This window comes from Marmota flaviventris, chromosome 9, assembly GCF_047511675.1.
Source record: "Marmota flaviventris isolate mMarFla1 chromosome 9, mMarFla1.hap1, whole genome shotgun sequence".
Taxonomy (NCBI): Eukaryota; Metazoa; Chordata; class Mammalia; order Rodentia; family Sciuridae; genus Marmota; species Marmota flaviventris.
In genome coordinates, this window is record NC_092506.1 from 5,807,982 (window position 1) to 5,828,518 (window position 20,537).

Consider the following 20,537-nt stretch of genomic DNA (forward strand, 5'->3'; position numbering starts at 1 on the left):
AAAGGCAAATTCTGTGAGAGTAAAATCTTTCTTTTACACCTTTTCTCATAAACCCAACTTCCAGTTTACAAGGAAACTGTTTAGAAAAACAAACTACATAACGGTCAGATGGTATATACCTGTAATCTCAGCGACTCAGGAGACTGAGGAAAGAGGTCACAAGTTCAAAAGACTTAGGCAACTCAGTGAGACCTTGTCTCAAAAAATAAAAAGTGCTGGAGATATAGGTCAGTGTAGAATGACCCCTGGGCTCAATCCCCAGTACTACCAAACAACAACAACTACACAATGAAGAAACAGAGAAATACAATATGTAGAGCATTTTGGAGTAGAGGCGGGTAATCAGGGATTGAACCCAGGGACACTTTACCACTGAACCACATCTCCAACCCCTTTTCATATTTTACTTACAGACAGGGTCTCACTGAGTTGCTTAGGGCCTCGCTAAATTGCTGAGGCCGGCTCTGAACTCACAATCCTCTTGCCTCAGCCTCCTGAGCCGCTGGGATTACATACATGCACCACCATGCCTGGCAGGCATGAGGGGCATTTTATAGGACAGTGTCATCCACACAAACATAATCAACTGATGTTTGAAAGACCAGAGGCAATTAATTGAATATAAAAAGGATAGTCTTTTCAACAAATGGTACTGGAAAAACTAGACATTTGCACAAAGCATGTAAATAAATTGAAACAATGACCATATAATATTCAGAAAAACTAATTCAAAATGGATTACAGACCTAAACATAAATTGTGAAACTATTAAACTTTGAGAACAGGAGAAAACCCTATAAATTATTTAAAATGTAATCGATACCATATCATCATAAGTATAAAACCTTAGTGGGCTATTTCTTTTAAATACTTTTTTAGTTGTTCATGTACCTTTATTTTATATGTGGTGCTGAGAATGAACCCAGTGCTTCACACATGCTAGGCAAGCTCTCTACCACTGAGCTACAACCTTAGCCCTATATATATATATATATATATATGTATATATATATATATATATATGTATGTATATTTTTTTTGTATCAATTCTTCAAGATTCAATGTGTACCTTATTATCATCATTACATCTTAATTTAAACTAGCCACATTCACATTTCACATGTCCAATGGCTATATGTGGCTAGTTGTACTGGACAGCACAATTCTGTTGAAAGAAGCAGAGAACTATAAAACTAAGGAAATCATGGGCTGGGATACAGTGCAGCTGGTAGTGCACAAGGCCCTGGGTTCAACCCACAGCACCAAAAAAAAAAAAAAAAAAAAAGGGAAATCAGCCATCAAAAAAAGCAATTTTTTAAAAAATTTATTTTTCTGGGGGCTGGGGCGGTGGGGTGGTGGCTCAGTGCTCGACTAGCATGCATGAGGCACTGGGTTCGATCCTCGGCACCACATAAAAACAAAATAATGTATTCACCTAAAACTAAAGATACATAAATAAATATTTTTAAAACTTTATTTTTCTGGTAGCTGGGATTATAGACATGCACCACCACGCTGGTTCAAGAAGGCAATTTAATGTATGTGAATTCCAAGGAAACATATCCTAAAATTGCTCTGTATTTCCAGTAGGAAAGTGAGACTAACATAATTTTACGAGGTGTTGTTAAAAACGAAACTCAAGCTGGGCATGGTGGCGTGCACACTTGTAATCCCAGCAGCACAGGAGGCTGAGACAGGAGAATCCAGCCTCAGCAAAGGCAAGGCACTAACTAACTCAGTGAGACCCTGTCTCTAAATAAAATACAAAATAGGGGTGAGGATATGAATCAGTTGTTGAGTGCCCCTCAGTTCAATCCCTGGTATCCAAAAAAGAAAACTCAACCCCTGCTCCTAGAATCCTCAGTATCTTCCAAGCAAAGGAGATTATTACCTCTCTATGCAGCCTTTATCTCTCTGTTCAGTTTGAACACAACAATGAAACACCCCCAAAATGACTAGAATTAGCACCATTTTACCTTGGCATTTTCCTTTGTCTACTGACTTCCCCCATACAGTTTCATTCAACTGACTTCTAATTGCCCAGGGGAGAGAGATCAGATCAGATCCAGTTGCTGAGATTATCCCAGCAATTTGGAAGGCTGGGGCAGGAGAATCCCAAATTTGAGGCCAGTCTCAGCATCTTAAAGAGTCCCTGTCTCAAAATTAAAGGGAGGCAGCTTACTGGTAGAGTGCTCTAGGTTCAATCCCCAGTACCAGGAGAAAAAAAAAGAAGAAAAATTCTGTCAGAACAAGTGGCTACAGAACAACTAGTGTCACTTCAAGATCAATCTCCTTCACTAATTAAGTAGCCTGCAACCCATTTCTCAGTGTTTATATATTAAAAATAAAATATTTTAATGCCAAAAATAAGTACACTTGAGGATCAGTGAAATGTGAACAGTAGTTTCAATTACTCTTCACTATTATCTTCCCCCAATCCTGCCCTTGCCCCCCCCCCCCGCCAAAAAAAAGATGGTCAAATTTTCATACTGACAAAAGGAAGTATCATTTTTTTACTTGTCAAACTAACAAATGATATCTCTGACCCCTAGTTGTAGAATTTAAGCCGGGCCCAGTGACGTATGCTTATAATTCCAGCAGCCAGGAGGCTAAGGCAGGAGGATCTCAAATTCAAAGCCAGCCTCAGCAAAATCGAGGCCCTATGCAATTCAATGAGACTCTGTCTCTAAACAAAATAAAAAATAGGGCTGGGGGTATATGGATCAGTGGTTGAGTGCTCCTGAGTTCAATCCCCAGTACAAAAAAAAGAAAAGAAATAGTGAATTGGGGGCTGGGGTTGCAGCTCAGTGGTAGAGTGCTCACCCAGAACTTGTGAGACACTGAGTTTGATCCTCGGCACCATGTAAAAATAAATAAAATAAAATTATTATGTCCATCTACAACTAAAAAAATATTTTTTTAAAAAAGTGAATTTCTTAAGTTTTATTGGCCAGAAAAGCCACGTGTACTTTTTTGTTAAATAGCTGAAGTTATGTTTCTTCCTTCTAATTTCTTCCCTTCGGCTAAACCTTTCTAGAGTAGAAAAAATATTCTATAATTTGGTGGAAAATCTCCTATTGCATAATAATCTGAATCTTTCTATATTTTGGTTACTGATTCTATCAAATACAGATTCTAATACGTATTAATTATTATACTTACAAAATTACTATTAAATTATTATTCATTTTATTCTTGATCTAAGAAGCAGAGTGTGTGTGTCGAAAAGAGGGGGGGAGGGAGGGGGAGGGAGAGAGAGAGGGAGGGAGGGGAGGGGAGGGGAGGAATATGTAAAAAGGCAAAGAAAAAGGCAGAGTCATACAAACTGATTAAATAGTTAACCTTTGGCATAGGGGTAAATAGGAAAGGCTGATGGGTTCTTTGGCCTTATCTGTGGTATTTAATTTCATACCATGCTTGTTGGCTGTATAGTATGGTTAAACATAAATCAGATGTTGGTCATGTAATTTATGACTGGTTGGTCATGTAATTTATAAAGCTTTGAGATTTATAATAAATCACATTTACTGAAAGTTCACTGAATTCAGTCTGTATTTACTAACCCATTAAACCCTCAAACAATCCTAAAAAGGTAGTTATTATTATTAGCTTCCAATTTAGAAATAAGCATACTTGAGACTTGGAGGATGTAAGTGCCCTGTTCAAGGTCACACAAATGTTAAAGCCGGGAAGAAAATGTACCAAAATCAGGCTACAGCCCTGTCAAGGGAATATTGAGTTAATTCAGAAATAAAAAGAAAATACTTTTAAAACTTTTACATTGTTAAAAGAGCTTCAGGGGGAAAAAAATCTGCTTACTTATCTGCCAGGCTCAGAAAACAAAGCAAAAATTAACACCTCGGGATATTTCTTGATAGTTCATAAACCATGCTGAACATGGTTATAACATCCGAAACCTATAAAAAAAGTTGTACTTTAGGGTGGGAGCTATTTGTTTCTGATTGTTATTTATATTTGAGGCTCATCGCACAAAAGAAAAAAGAAAAAAATTTTTCTTAAAGGACAGCAATAATGATAAATACTGCCAAGTCCCTATAATCCTAGCCATTTTATAGTCTTAGATAGAAGGATAGCATGGATAGCAAATTTAAGGCTAACCTAGACAACTATGAGACTCTGCCTCAAAATAAAAAGTGCTGGGAATATAGCTCAATAGTAAAGAACTCCTGAGTTCAGTCCCGAGAACCCTCACAAAAATACTGACAAATAATTGTACCATATATGTGATCTTGTAAAGACTTTAAGTGAACCAGCCAATACGTATGCACTGAGTCAATTTATGTTACCACTAGAACATCAGATAGAAAAATCTTGCTATAAAAACCTCTAAGATAACTACATAGACTGGGAAGAGTCTTGAACCTTGAAATTCTCATTCCTTCTCTATAATAAAATTTAGATATGATCACTGACTCTTAAAATCCAGGGAAAGACAATAATCCTTTTATTCCCATTTTTTAATTTTTTACTTATATAATGGTGAAATTTGTTGTTGCATACTCATACCTGTGCACAATGTAACAATATAACTTAGCCAACATCATTCCCCAGTATTGCCCCTCCCCCACATTCCTGTCCCAGGTCCCTTTCCTTTACTGATCTCCTTTCAATTTTCATGAGGTCCCTCCCCACCTTTCTTTTCCTTTCTCCTCTCTAGCTTCCACATACAACAAAAACATATGACCCTGGGCTGGGGATGTGGTTCAAGTGGTAGCGCGCTCGCCTGGCATGCGTGCGGCCCGGGTTCGATCCTCAGCACCACATACAAACAAAGATGTTGTGTCCGCCAAATACTAAAAAAATAAATATTAAAAAATTCTCTCTCTCTCTCACTCTCTCTTAAAAAAAAAAAAAAAAACTAAATAAAATAAGCCTTTAAAAAAAACATATGACCCTGAGTTTCTGAATGTGTGTGTTTCGCTTAACATAATATTCTTAAGTTCTGTTTTCCTACAAATTATATGATTTTATTTTTATGACTTAAGAAAACTCCATTGTGTATACACACATTTATTTATTCATTCATCCACTGACAGACACCTAGGCTCATTCCATAGTTTGGCTATTGTGAATTGGACTGCTGTAAACATGGGATATGCATGTATCACTATTATGACGACTTGAATTCTTTAGGATAAATACCAAGGACTGGTATAGCTGGGTCATATGGTTGTTTCATTCCTAGTCTTTTGAGAAACGTCATGCTGATTTTCATAATGGTTGTACTAATTTACAAACCACAGTGTAAAAGTATTCCTTTTTCTCCATATCCTTTCCAGCAAATGACTAGAGATGAAATCTGTGGCTTTAATTTTCATTTCCCAAATTGCTAATGATGTTGAACATTTTTTCATATATAATGATGTTGACCATTTGCATTTCTTCTTTTGAGAAGTGTCTGTTTAGTTCATTTGCCTTTTTTGTTAACTGAGTTATTTGGGTTTATTGTTTGTTTTGATATTAAGTTTTTTGAGTTCTCTGTATATTCTCCATATTAATCCTCTGCCTAAAGACAGCTAGCAAAGATTTTCTCCCATTCTGTAGGTTCTCTTCACATTTTGTTTCCTCTGCTGTGAAGAAACTTTTTAATTTAATGCCATCACATTTACCAACTCTTGGCATTATTTCCTAAGCTTTAGGGATCCATTTTGAGAAAGTCATTGCCTGTGCCTATATGTTAAGGTGTTGACCCTACATTTTCTTCTAGGAGTCGCATAATTTCTGGTCTAATTTCAAGGTCTTCGATCCATTTTCACTTGACTTTTATAAAAAATAAGGGTCTATTCTCATTCTTTTACATTTGACTAACCAGTTTTTGCAATATCATTTGTTAAAAACGGCTGTCTTTTCTCCGATATATGTTTCTGCTACCTTTGTCAAGGATCAGATGACTGTATGCGTTTGTTTCTGTGTCTTCTACTATGTACTAATGGTCTATCTATCTTTATGCCAGTTATTTACTATAACTTAGACTGAAATTTCAAAACACAAGGTTCTACAGTATACACACACACACACTTACACACATACATATATATACATATATGCATGTTTGTGTATTTGGTGGGTGGGTACCAGAAGTTGAACTCAGGGGTGCATAACCACTGGGCTACATCTGCAGCCCTTTTTATTTTTGAGACAGGGTTTCATTAAGTTGTTGCTAAGTTGCTGAGGTTGGTTTTGAACTTGAGATCCTCCTGCCTCAGTTGGGATTGCAGGCATGTACCACCATGACTGTAATATAATTTGAAGTTAGGTATTATGATGCCTTCAACGTTGCTTTTTTTGGGCTTAGAATTGCTTTGGCTATTATGAGTCTTTCATTTTTATAAATAAATTTTAGGACTGTTTTTTTCTGGTTCTATAAAGAATGTCAATAGTAAACTGATGGGGACTACACCAAATCAGCATACTGCTTTGGCTGTATGGCCGTTTTAACAATATTAATTCTGGGGCTGGGGATGTGGCTCAAGCGGTAGCACGCTCCCCTGGCATGCGTGCGGCCTGGGTTCGATCCTCAGCACCACATACAAAGATGTTGTGTCTGCCGAAAAAACTAAAAAATAAATAAATATTAAAATTCTCAAAAAAAAATATATTAATTCTGCTTAGCCATGAACATGAAATGTCTTTCCATCTTCTTGTGTCTTCAATTTTTTTCCTCCACTGCTCTAGTTTTCATTATAGAGGTCTTTTACCTCCTTTGTTACATTTATTCATAGTTTTTTTTTTTTAGACTATTGTGAATGAAATTGGTTTTCTGATTTCCTTCTCACCAGATTCATTATTGGTGTATAGAAAAGGTATTGACTTTTTAAAAATATTTTTTTAGATGTTGATGGACCTTTATTTTATTCATTTATTTATATGCGGTGCTGAGAATTGAACCCAGTGCCTTATACATGCTAGGCAAGCGCTCTACCACTGAGCCACAACCCCAGCCCCAAGGTATTGATTTTTGTATGTTGGTTTTGTAATCTGCTACTTTGCTGAATTTGTTTATTACTTCTAGCAAGAAAGACAAATGTTAAAAAAATATTTATTTTGTAGGTGTAGTTGGACACAATGCCTTTATCTTATTTACTTATTTTTATGTGGTGCTGAGGATCAAACCCAGGGCCTCATATGTGCTAGAGGAGCGCTCTACTGCTGAGCTATAACCCCAGCCCCAGAAAGACAAATCTTTTAACCTGACCTTTCCCAGAATGACACGGATGGAGATAAGCCTGGATAAAACATAAACAAGGCTTATATCTACCCACCTACACCAAATCACCAATAATATTTTGGTTAATTTATTTATTTAGTGCTGGGGATTGAACTCAAGGACACTCAACCACTAAGCCACATCCCCAGTCCTATTTTGTATCTTTTTTTTTTTTTTTAAAGAGAGAGAGAGAGAGAGGGCTGGGGCTGTAGCTCAGCAGCAGAGCGCTTGCCTAGCATCTGTAAGGCACTGGGTTCGAGCCTCAGCACCACATAAAAATAAAATAAAGGTATTCTGTCCATCTACAACTACAAAAGAATTAAAAAAAAAAAGAGAGAGAACTTTAATATTTATTTTTTTTAGTTTTCGGCGGACACAACATCTTTGTTTATATGTGGTGCGGAGGATCGAACTCGTGCCGCACGCCTGCCAGGCGAGCGAGCTACCGCTTGAGCCACATCCCCAGCCTTTTCTTTTCTTTTTAAGAAAGAGAGAGAACTTTAAATTTTTTTGTTTGTTTGTTTTGTTTTTTGTTTTCGGTAGACACAACATCTTTGTTTGTATGTGGTGCGGAAGATCGAACTCAGGCGGCACGCATGCCAGGTGAGCACTACGGCTTGAGCCACATCCCCAGCCCTATTTTGTATCTTATTTAGCGTCTCTCCATTGTTGAGGCTTGCTTTGAACTTGAGATCCTCCTGCCTCAGCCTCCTGAGCTACTGGGATTACAGGCGTCACACTGTTTATTTTTAAGTTGATTACATGCAGACACTTTCATAAATAAATCTTAGCTCTGCTTCAGCTTCCATCTTTTCTGGCTATTTACATCTGATTCAGGAAATCTTAACTGCTATAACTACAAATTAACTTTAGACCTAAGCCAGGTTCTGAGGGAATATCAAACATATACATTAACATGATCCCAAATGAGATCAGAAGGCTATATACCTTGATAAACTTTGATAAGACATTTTTATCCTCAAGAAATAAGTACAGGGGCTGGGGTTGTGGCTCAGCGGTACAGCGCTCGCCTAGCATGTGTGAGGCGCTGGGTTCAATCCTCAGCACCACATAAAAATAAATAAATAAAGGTATTGTGTCCAACTACAACTAAAAAATATTTTAAAAAAGAAAAGAAAGAAGTATATAAAACCCATTCAGGCAAGGAGGCAGCATAACTTTATAGTTTATAACCAACATTAAATTTAAGAGTTTCCTCAACAATAACAGAAGACATAAATGGTGTTATTTCCATCCACAGTTTCAATATTGCTCATTTTGCATTATATAGCTTCAGTTCATAAAATAAACACTTTGTTTCAAAGTCCTTTCCCAAAATCCATTCCCAGCTCTACCCCATGTCCTTACAAATGACCTGATGACTTATTTTTAAAAGAACAACAAAACTTTAATACATAACAATTCTGGCTATTCTTCCCCACCACCTTGGTCACCTCTTCTCTCTTTATTCCTACTCTCATTATCACCAAGTCTCAGTAAATTCAGATTTCAAGACAACTCAATTATATAAGGTACCTTGCCCACTTCCTTTCAAAAATTATTATTTCTCTGGTTTTCTCCTCAGTTAAGATTTCCCAATTCCAAAGAAGCCATCATCAATCCTGCTTCCTAAATGGCTATTATCATAATCCACACAGTACCATCTACTTTTTTTTTGATACTAGAAACTGAACCCAGGGGAACTTAAACCATTGAGCTACATCCCCAACCTTTTTTTTTTTTCCCCCTTGACCCAGTTCTCACTAAACTGCTGAGGCTGGCTTTGAATTTGCAATCCTCCTGCCTCAGCCTCCTAAATTACTAGGATTATATGTGTGTGCCATACACTCAGCAGTATCATCTATTTATAATAAGGATATTACTCTTGGCCACCACTTTGAGACTAATCAATCAGACATCATATTCTGTTTACTTTTTTTAAAAAAAAAAATTTTTAGTTGTAGATGGACAGTACCTTTATTTTATTTATTTTTATGTGATGCTGATGATCAAATCCAGTGCCTCATACATACTTGGCAAGTGTTCTACGCTGAGCCATAATAACTCCAGCCCCTGTTTACTCTTGGATGTTTCTGCAACTGAGTATACATTCTAATTACTGATGCCAATTAAAAAGAAAACTCATAGCACATTGCCTGTAAATCTGATTACTCAAGAGACTGAGCAGGAGGATAGCAAGTTTGAGACCCTGTCTCAAAATAAAAAATAAAAAGGGTTGGGGGTAGCTCAGTGGTAGAGAACCCCTGGATTCAACACCTGGTACTGCAAAATAAAGGAGGAGGAGGAGGAGGAACAGGAGGAGGAAGAGAAGGAGGAAGAGGAAGACGAGGACCACTACCAGACAATAAAGATGAAAACTCAGAAAAGTTTAACAAGCCAAATGTGTTTGTGTGGTGTTATATTGTGTTCTATGAGAATGCAACAATTAGAATATGGAAAAATGCCCCTGACATACTTCATAGAGCACACAATTCTAAAATATCTCAGGAATTGCAAAGTTTTTCATTATAAAAGGATAAAAGTTTAATGGTACTCAAAAGACTTTTCTTTTTGAGATCACCTATTCCTTTTTGCAATGAAAAATATATTACTTATCTTTTAAAATTTAGTAACACAATTTTTTAAAAAATAGATTAGGGCTGGGCATATAATTCAGTAGTAGAGCACTTGCTTAGCATGTTGAAGGCCCTGGCTTCTTCTAATTACAAAGGGGAAAAAATATACTGGGACAAGCAAGATTTGACACAGTCACACCAGTAACAAAGTGATCAAACATATCATCACCAAGAGTAAGAAAACAGAACACTGTGTCTCCTGATTTGAAGTGATATGTATACAATATCACCTATGTGGTATTTTTGCCACAATGTTTAACCTGAATCTCCTCACCTAAAGCTCCATAAACTTAAAATATATCTAAAACACTCCTTTACACCAGGCTCGGTGGCCCACACCTGTAATTCCAGCTACTCAAGAGGCTGAGGCAGGAAAGTTCAAGGTTGGCCCAGTTCAAGGCCAACCACAGCAATGTCGTAAGACCCTGTCTCAAAATCAGAATTAGTAAGGGCTGAGGATATAGCTCAGTGGTGGAGAACCCCTGGGTTCAATCCTCAGTACCCGCCCCAGCCAAAAAAAAAAAATAATTACAGAGAGAATTGGCCAACAAAGATGAAAATGGAAGCAACGAAATAAAAAGTGATAATGCTGGAAGTGAAATTCAAAGAGAAAGTAAATGGAATTACATGTAACCAGAACAACTCAGTGAAACAACACTTACCATTATAAATGAGGAAAGGAGTTATGATAAAAAGGGTAAAGAAATCCCAGAGGACTTAAAAAAAAAAATCTTAAAAATATTTCACAACATTGAAAATACAAAGGATAAAATACCGGAAGCCACGGCATCCAAAAGATGTTCGCTCCATGTCATAAACTATATAAGCAGCACAGACAAGACAAGTACAGTGGTGCACAGGCCTAAAATCCCAGCAACCGAGAGGCCTAGACCAGAGGATCAAAAGTTCAAGGCCAGCCTGGGTAACTTCGTGAGACCATGTCTCAAAATAAAATAAAATGGGCTAGGGATGACTGAATGCAGTGATGCACATCTGTATCCTCAAGGCTGAAGCAGGAAGATAGAAAGTTCAAAGCTAGCCTCAGCAAAACTGAGGCACTAAACAACTCAGTGAGACCCTGTCTCTAAATAAAATACAAAATAGGACTGGGGATGTGACTCAGTGGGCAAGTGCCTTGAGTTCAATCCCTGGTATCAAGGGGGGGAAAAAGCAGCAACAACAACAGGAAACAAGCACTTCTCAAACTACTGGTTTTTGATTTTTACAATACCAGGTACTCAACCCAGGGCCTCACACATGTAGACAAGCACTCTACAACAGAGCTATAACTTCAAGTTCTTTTTGAGACACGATCTTGCTAAATTGCTCAGGTTGGCTTCAAATCTGCAATCTGCCTGCCTCAACCTCCTGATTAATTGGGATTACCAGCCTGTTCCACAACATCTAACTATTGATTAGTTTAAAACAAAGAAATAAGACTTTAATATTCAATAATTCTAAAATGTAGAATTATGGTATCTCTAATATTAGTTTTGCTATTATCTCATTCTCTTATACACTTAAACTAATATTAAAATCATACATGATATTTTGATTAAAAAAATTTAGTAGGTTACAGGTCACGATTTTTATCCGTTGATTATCAAGATTAATGCATGAGCCTGGGGCTGTAGCTCAGTGGCAGAGCACTTGCCAAGCATGCGTGAGGCACTGGGTTCGGTCCTCAGCACCACATAAAAATAAACAAATAAAATAAAGGCATTCTGTCCATCTAAAACTACTAAATAAATAAATGGATTAATGCATGGGAGCTGGGGTTGTGGCTCAGTGATAAAGCGCTCACTTGGCATGCGTGAGGCACTGGGTTAGATCCTCAACACCACATAAAAATAAAGGTATTGTGTCCACCTACAACTAAAATTATATATTTAAAAAAAAAGTTTGGATATGAGATGTTCCCTGAGAAGCTAACGTGTCAATGCAGAAATATTCAGAGGTAAAAATGATGAGATCATAAACTTTGACCTAATCAGTAATGAATCCATTTGATGAATAATATGAATGAATTACTGGGAGGTTAAGTATAGGCAGATGGAGGGTGACTAGAGGAATTAGGTCACTGAAGGTGTGTCCTTGAGGATATTTTGTCTCTGACTCTTCTCTCACACATATTCTCTCTGCTTTGCATTCTGCTTCTTGGCTGCCATGAGCTAAACAGCTTTCTTCTACCATGCCCTTCTGTCATGATGTTCTGCCTCACTTCAGAGCCAGAGCAATGGAGACTAATGACCATGAGCTGAGATGACTGAAACTGTGAGTCCAAAATAAACCCCCCCCCCCAAGTTGTACTTGACAGGTATTTTGGTCAGAGGCAAAAGGCTAACACACCATCTAGAGAGTAGGCTGCAAATACCATGGCCCTTTACCTCTAAATACTTAAGTGTATTATTTTCTAAGAATAAGGATATTTTCTCACCCAACTATGGAACAGGTGCATACCTCAGTAAGTTTTTTTGACGGTACTGGGGATTGTATCCAAGGGTACTCTACCACTAAGCTCCATTCCCAGCCCATTTGATTTTTCACTTTGAGACACAGTCTTACTGAGTTACCAAGACTGAAGAAACTATTCTTAGGAATAAAAGATGTAATCAGTGCATGTGAACATCCGACCTCAGCCTCCTGAGCCACTGGGCATGCACCACTACACCTGGCAAATTCAATTTTTTTTTTTTTTTTTTGGTACGGGGGATTGAACTCAGGAGCACTCAACCACTGAGCCACATCCCCAGCTATATTTTGTATTCTATTTAGAGACAGTTGCTTAGTGCCTTGCTTTTGCTGAGGCTGGCTTTGAGCTCATGATCCTCCTGCCTCAGCCTCCTGGCGCTGGGATTATAGGCATGCACCACTGTGCCCAGCAAATTCAATAATTTTTAATACTTACTAGAAATACATGGATATAAAATAAACATTTATAGTCCTTGTTTTAAAATACATTACAGTATTCCAAGAATTTTTTAAAACTCACAAATGGAACATAACAATGCCACACAGAAATACTAAAGTAAATACACTATGGAATCTATGTATATGGTAACAAAAAGAAATCTGTCACAGTAGACAGTAAGAGAATTATATTCACATGAATTCATTAATTTTTTTTACATCTAGATACTGTTGATCCTCTGGTAAATAAGACTCAGACTTGGAGCTAGCACTTGCCTAGCATGCACAAGGCCCTAAGTACACTCACCACCCCCAATTTTTAAAAAGACTGTTATAGTGCTTATGCTCAAAATCTAAAGAGAATAAGTGGAAAAGCAATAAGGGTATTATTCCCTACATCAACAGACAACTCAAATGTTAAAGAAAGGAAAGAAGAGGCACCTTATCTAGGAAGAAAGGAGATATCAAAAATTTCCAAGAGGATGTAACAAAGTTGATACCTGACAGAGTTAAAGAAGGGAAAGTGGTCCACTGAGAAGGAATTACACATGCAAAGGTGTAAAAGTAAAAGAGAGTATAGAACTTTAGGAGAAAAGTGTTAAATATGGTATCATTTTCAGGTAATAGGAAAAGAGAAAGGGAGAATACAGTGTAATGGAAAGAAATTTAACCCGAAATAAGACAACCCAGTTTCCAGTCTTCTCTGCGTCTTACTAATTGTATAATTTTACGGGAGGTCACTTTACCTCTCTAAGCCTCTATTTCCTAATGAGCAAAATGGGGATACTACCATATTGCTCCTCAAAGCGATGGCTTAAGGACCAAATTTTTTTTAAATATTTTTTTAGTTGTAGTTGGACACAATGTCTTTATTTTATTTATTTATACTATTTTTTTTAGAGAGAGAGAGAATTTTTTAATATTTATTTTTTAGTTTTCGGCAGACATAACATCTTTGTATGTGGTGCTGAGGATCGAACCCGGGCCGCTCGCATGCCAGGCGAGCGCACTACCGTTTGAGCCACATCCCCAGCCCCAATACTTTTTAAAAATATTTTTTAGTTCTTTTTTTTTTTTTTTAAAGAGAGAGTGAGAGAGAAGGAGGGAGAGAGAGAATTTTAATATTTATTTTTTAGTATTTGGCAGACACAACATTTTTTGTTTGTATGTGGTGCTGAGAATCGAACCCAGACCGCACGCATGCCAGACGAGCGCGCTACCGCTTGAGCCATATCCCCAGCCCCTATTTTTTAGTTCTTGATAGACCTTTATTTTATTAATTTGTACGAGGTGCTGAGAATCAAACCCAGTGCGTCACACATGCTAGGCAAACGCGTTACCACTGAGCCACAACCCCAGCCCTATTTATTTTTTATGTGGTGCTGAGGATCGAACCCAGCATCTTGCACATGCTAGACAAGCACTGTACCACTGAGCCACAACCCCAGCCCCTTAAGGATCAAATTTTAAAAAGCATGTGACAAACCATAAAAGAAAAAAATTATTTAAAAAATTATGCTTACCAATATATGACATTAAGAAAATGAAGAGGCAAGGCACAGACTGGGAAACAGTATGTATAGCATATATATCTAATGAAGAATTGTATCCAGAATATAAATAGGTCTATAAATCAACAATTAAAAGATAAACAGGGGCTGGGGATGTGGTTCAATCGGTAGCGCGCTCACCTAGCATGCACGGGGCACTGGGTTCGATCCTCAGCATCACATAAAAATAAAATAAAGATGTTGTATCCACCAAAAACTGAAAAATAAATATTAAAAAACTCTCTCTCTCTCTCTCTCCCCCCTCTCTCCCCTCTCTTCTCTCTCTCTTAAAAAAAAAAAAAAAAAAGACTAGAACAGACATGTCATCAAAAATATACAAGCTGGGTGCAGTGGCACACACATCTAATCCCAGCCGCTCGGAAGGCTGAGACAGGAGGATCACCAGCGTCAGTAAAGGCTTGGCACTAAGTAACTCAGTGAGACCCTGCCTCTAATAAAATACAAATTAGGGATGGGGATGTGGCTCAGCAGTCGAGTGTTCCTGATACAAATCCCCAGCACCCCAAAATAAATAAATAAATAAATATATATATATATATATATATATATATGTGTATATATATATACACACACACACACACACACACACAAATGAACCAGGAGCAGTGATACAGTGATGCACACATGTAATCCCAGCTACTCAGGATCAAGAGTTCCAAGGCCATCCTTGGCAACTTAGTGAGACCCTGTCTCAAAAATAAATAAATAAATAAATAAAAGAAAGAAAGGCTAAGAGTGTCGCTCAGTGGTAGAGTGCTACTAGATTCAATCTCCACTACGGCAAAAAAAGAAAAAGAAAAACAAGAAACTCATAAAAAGGGACTCAACATCCTTATCCATAAGAGACATACAAACTAAAACCTCAAGATACCAGTTCACACCTACTAGAATGGCTAATATCAAAGACCAAATTTTGGCAAGTACATGGCGCACATACAACTCTTATATACTCTGAGAGTGTAAAATGATTAGTTTGGCAATTTCTTACAAAATTAAGCATACATTTATCATATGATACAATTACTTCTTTGTATTGTCTGAGGATAAATAAAAAATGTACATATCAAGACTTGTATAAGAATATTTCATACAGTCTTATTCATAAAAGCCCAAACGTAAAAACTACATAAATGCCTATAAAAATGGAAATAAGACAAACTGCAAACTGTGCTATATAGACATAGCTGGAATCTATTCAGCAATAAAAAAGAAAAAACTATAGAAACACTGAGTTCAAATTTCAAAGCATAATATTAAATGAAAAATCCTACAACAAAAGAACACATGCTAATTCCCTCCCCACTGCCACACACATACATGAAAATCACATAGGCAAACTCTTCTATTAAGTCAGATACAGTGAGGGATAGAGAGGGAAACTAACTACAAAGAGGTATGTGGAAAAATTTTGTGGGGATGAAAATATCCTATTTCTATTTCTTGATTTGAATGGTTATTATTACATTGTCAAAACTCACCCAATTGAACATTTGTGATTTGTGTATTTTATTATATGTTATATAATCTCAATTTTTTTTTGTTTTGTTTTTGTGGTATTTGGAATCAAACCCAGGGCACCACACATGCTAGGTCAAGTGCTCTACTCTACTACTGAGCATACTATTCTATAGCTTTTATATTACAAATTTTTAAAAAGGGGGGGGAGGGGATGTACAATCAACAAAACCCACAAAGTATAAAATTTTACAGAACGAGTAACTAGTTTTTTTTTTCCTCCTGCAAAAAGGAAAAAAGGGAGAAAAGAGAGAAGTAATCTATAGGTTTAGCAAGATTTTAGACATTTATAATCATACACCATGTGCATGAACCTTGACTCCTGATTTGAATCAACCAAACACTACAAAAAAAGAGGCAAATGGGAGAATTCAAGCCACAAAGATATTGTTCAGTGTCTTACTGTGATTATAGTAGGGTGGCTATGGTTTTTGGAAGTTTTTATTAGAGGACACAATGGTACACATCTTTAATTAATGCTACTAAGAAAGCTGAGGATGAGAATGGCAAGTTCCAGGTCATTCTGGGCAATTTAGTGGCACCCTGCCTCAAAATAGCAAATAGAGGCTAGTTCACACCTAAACCAGTACTCTTACTTTAAAGTCCTTCAGCATGGGGGACAGCAGCACACACCTGTAATCCCAGCTACTTAGGAAGTTGAAGCATGAGGATCACAAGTTCAAGGCCAGCCTGGGCAAAGTAGCAAGACCCTACCTCAAAACAAAAATAAAAATGGTTCTGGGATACAGCTCAGTGATAAAGCATTCCCATGGGTTCAACACCCAGCATAACAAAAATAAATGAATAAATAAATAAATAAATAAGTCCTTCAGAAAGGAAGTCATTAGATGCTTTTGAAATGAATAGACATGCCTAACTACAATGTTTACAGGTGAAGTAAAACTTGTCCGAATTTACTTCAAAATATAATAGAGAAGTGGAAGATACAGATGACAGAAGATTACACTGAAGACCACTAAGCTGGTGATAAATATATGGGAGTTTATTATACTGTTTGTATGTTTTAAACTTTTTAATAGGAAGTGTTTTTGTTTTGGTACTGAGGATGAAATCTTGGGGCACTCAACCACTAAGCCACATCCCAGCCCTGTTTTTTTTTTTTTTTAAATATTTATTTTTTTTAGTGTAGTTGGACACTATATCTTTTATTATTTATTTATATGTGGTGCTAAGGATCGAACCCAGGGCCTTGCACATGCTAGGCGAACGCTCTACTGCTGAGCAACAATACCAGCCTCCCGAACCCTGTTTTTGTTATTTTATTTATAGACAGGGTCTCACTGAGTTGCTTAGGACCTTGCTAAAGTGTTGAGGCTGGCTCTTTGAACTTGCAATCCTCCTGCTCAGCCTCCTGAGCCACTTGGGATTACAGGTGTATGCCACCGTGTCCGGCTCTCAATAGGAAATCTTTAAAAAATTAAAAGGACTGGGGACATGGCTCATGTAGTTAAGTGCCTCTGGGTTCAATCCCAGGTACTAAAAATAAATAAAAATGTTCACAACTGGGGCTGGGGATGTGGCTCAAGCGGTAGCGCGCTTGCCTGGCATGCGTGCGGCCCGGGTTCAATCCTCAGCACCACATACAAAGATGTTGTGTCCGCCGAAAACTAAAAAATAAATATTAAAAAATTCTCTCTGTCTCTCTCTCTCTCAAAAAAAAAAAAATGTTCACAACTTTAATAAATAACTGCATTTCTAGGAATGAGAAGAATATAATGGGAGCTGGGCATGGTGGCACACACATAATCCCAGCTACTTGGGAGTCTGAGGCAGAAAGTTCTTAAGTTTGAGTACAACTTGCCAACTTAATAAGACCCTGTCTCAAAGTAAAAATATTAATAATAATACAAAGGGCTGGGGGTGTAGCTCAGCGGTAGAATGCCCCTGGGTTCAATCCCCAGAACCCCACACAAACAAATGAATACAATGGAAACTCAGAAAAAAACAAATATACTTGAGCTCACTGGAGTTTTACTTTTTTTATTACATTTTTTCTATTATTATTATTATTATTTGCATTACAATTTTAAAAAAATATTTATCTTTTAGTTTTAGGTGGACACAATATCTTTATTTTATTTTTATGTAGTGTTGAGGATCGAACCCAGTGCCTTGCGCATGCCAGGCGGGTGTGCTACCACTTGAGCCACATCCCCAGCCCTGCATTACAATTCTTAATACACCTTTATACCACAATTTATCTCTGTATATAAGGTATGTTGACACCAAATTCACATCTTCATACATCTTCCACCATCCATGCTATTCCCCTTCTCCCTCCCTTTCCCTCCCACCCCTATTCCCTATCTAGAGGTAATCTTCCTCTCTAGCTCTCCCTCCCAACCCCATTTTGAGTTACCCGCCCCTTATATCAGAGAAGACATTCGGCATTTGTTTTTTTGGAATTGGCTAACTTCACTTAGCATAATCTTCTCTAATGCCATCTATTTCCCTGCTGGAGTTTTATTTTTAAATATATTTTTTAGTTGTAGATGAACACAATATCTTTATTTTTATTTATTAAATTTAAAATATATTTTTAAATTGTTGATGGACCTTTTTTTTATTCATTTATTCATATGCAGTGCTGAGAATCAAACTTAGTGCCTCACACATGCTAGGCAAGCGCTCTACCACTAGGCTACAACCCCGGCCCTTTATTTTTTTTATGTGATGCTGAGGATCGAACCCAGGGCCTCATGTATGCAAGGCAAATGCTCTACCACTGAGATGCCACCCCAGCCCTGCAGTTTTATTTTTAACATCTTAAAAAAGCATATATAACCTAATGCTTAATAACAGAGAAATGAGCAAATAAACTACAGTAGGAAATCACGCACAATTTTTATAAGACTTTTTATAAGAATTCTTAATGACATGGAAAATTATTACAAATTTAGAAGATTACTATAGACTACTGTATCAAGTACAATCTCATTATATAAAATATTCATAGAAAAAACTGGAAAGAAATATGCTAAAATAGCAGTAATACCTGAGTTTGGGATTATGAGTGCCTTATTTTCTTTAACTTTCTTATATTTATACAACCAGAATATTTAACTTGTATCACCTTTGAGGAGACTTCTTTTTTCTTTTTTTTTAGAGAGAGAGAGAGAGAGAGAGAAAGAGAGAGAATTTTTTAGTATTTTTTTTTTTTAGTTTTCGGCAGACATAACATCTTTATTTGTATGTGGTGCTGAGGATCGAACCCAACGATGCGCACATGCCAGGCAAGCACGCTACCACTTGAGCCACATCCCCAGCCCTGAGGAGACTTCTTTAAACTCCCTTCTCATTCATTGTCCTAAGTATGAATTCTATCAAAACTGAGGGGCTGAGGTTGTGGCTCAGTGGTAGAACACTCGCCTAGGACACATGAGAGGCCTTGGGTTCAATCCTCAGCACCACATAAAAATAAATAAATAAAATAAAGATATTGTGCCCAACTACAACTAAAAAATAAATTTTTTTTTTAATTCTATCAAAACTGAGAGGAAAAAAGTAAAAATAAAACTGCTGAAGAAACATCGGTATTACATTCCCAAAGACTGACTAGTACCATAAAAGAGAAAACAAAATTTCACTCATGGAAATAACTTATTTGAATTTCTTTCAAGTCCTTTATACATTATTCCTATATTTAATAACAAATTCAATTCTTTTTGGTGGGGGAGGGGGCTTGCTGGGGATTCAACCCAGGGGCAATTTCCACTAAGCTACATCCCCACCTTTTTTGTGTGTGTGTGGTGCAGGGGATTGAACCCAGGGCTTTGTGCATACAAGGCAAGCACTCTACCAATTGAGCTATATCCCCAGCCCCCCTCCCTTTTTGGGGGGTACCAAGAATTGAATCCAGGAGTGCTGAACCACTAAGCCACATCCCCAAACCTTTTCGTATTTTTTATTTTGAGACAGAGTCTACTTAGGAAGTAGAAGCTCAGGATCTCACTAAATTGCAAAGGCTAGCCTCAAACTTCCTTTTTCAGCCTCCTGAGCTGCTGGGATTACAAGTGTACAACTGGCAATAAGAGTCTTTTTAATATCAAATTAATCCTATAGCATAACTAGTCAATAAAGTATTTTTAGAATTTAATAGTATATAAAGAACATTACAGCCAAAGGAAATTGAAACAATATATCGCATCACAAATTGAACAGGGACTATTATACACCTAAATCAGTGTTCTTTGTTCAGTCATATAGGGGAAAAAAACCATCATCACTTGTGAAATGAATAAATTTCCCTTCAATGGACATGTCTCAGCTTGTCATTCTATTAGCAGAAGTCAATGAATTTCATTAATATGGATAGGCATACACAAACCATTCAAATGATATTATAACAACAAAATGAAAAATGTTAGACAATAATTCTGCTTTTTTCTTTTCTTTTTTTTTTTTTTGGTATGGGGATTGAACCCAGGAGCTCTTTACCACTGAGCCATATCCCAGTCCTTTTTATTTTTTGAGATAGGGTCTCACTAACTTGTCCAGGCTGACTTTGAACTCGCAATCCTCCTGCCTCAGTCTTCTTGGTAGCTGGAATTATAGGACTACACTACTCTGCCGCGTCCAAGGGCAATCTTTCTAAAACAGAAATATGGTTAGTCTCCCCCACATTTGTAGTTCCTCTGAGGTTTCTCCATCACCTAG

General features: G+C 37.1%; 1 protein-coding gene across 6 annotated transcripts in view; it reads right to left on the bottom strand.

The window, feature by feature from the left end:
* Window positions 1-20,537, bottom strand: part of Kdm2a (lysine demethylase 2A) — a 111,702-nt gene that overhangs the window by 70,480 nt on the left and 20,685 nt on the right. For 2 of the 6 annotated variants that reach the window (XM_071616012.1, XM_071616013.1), the window contains exon 2: window positions 18,877-18,975. The exons of the other annotated variants lie outside the window; for them this stretch is intronic. The gene's annotated coding sequence lies outside the window, so the exon portion shown is untranslated. The remainder of the gene's footprint in view (window positions 1-18,876; window positions 18,976-20,537) is intronic. 6 annotated transcript variants of the gene reach the window in all.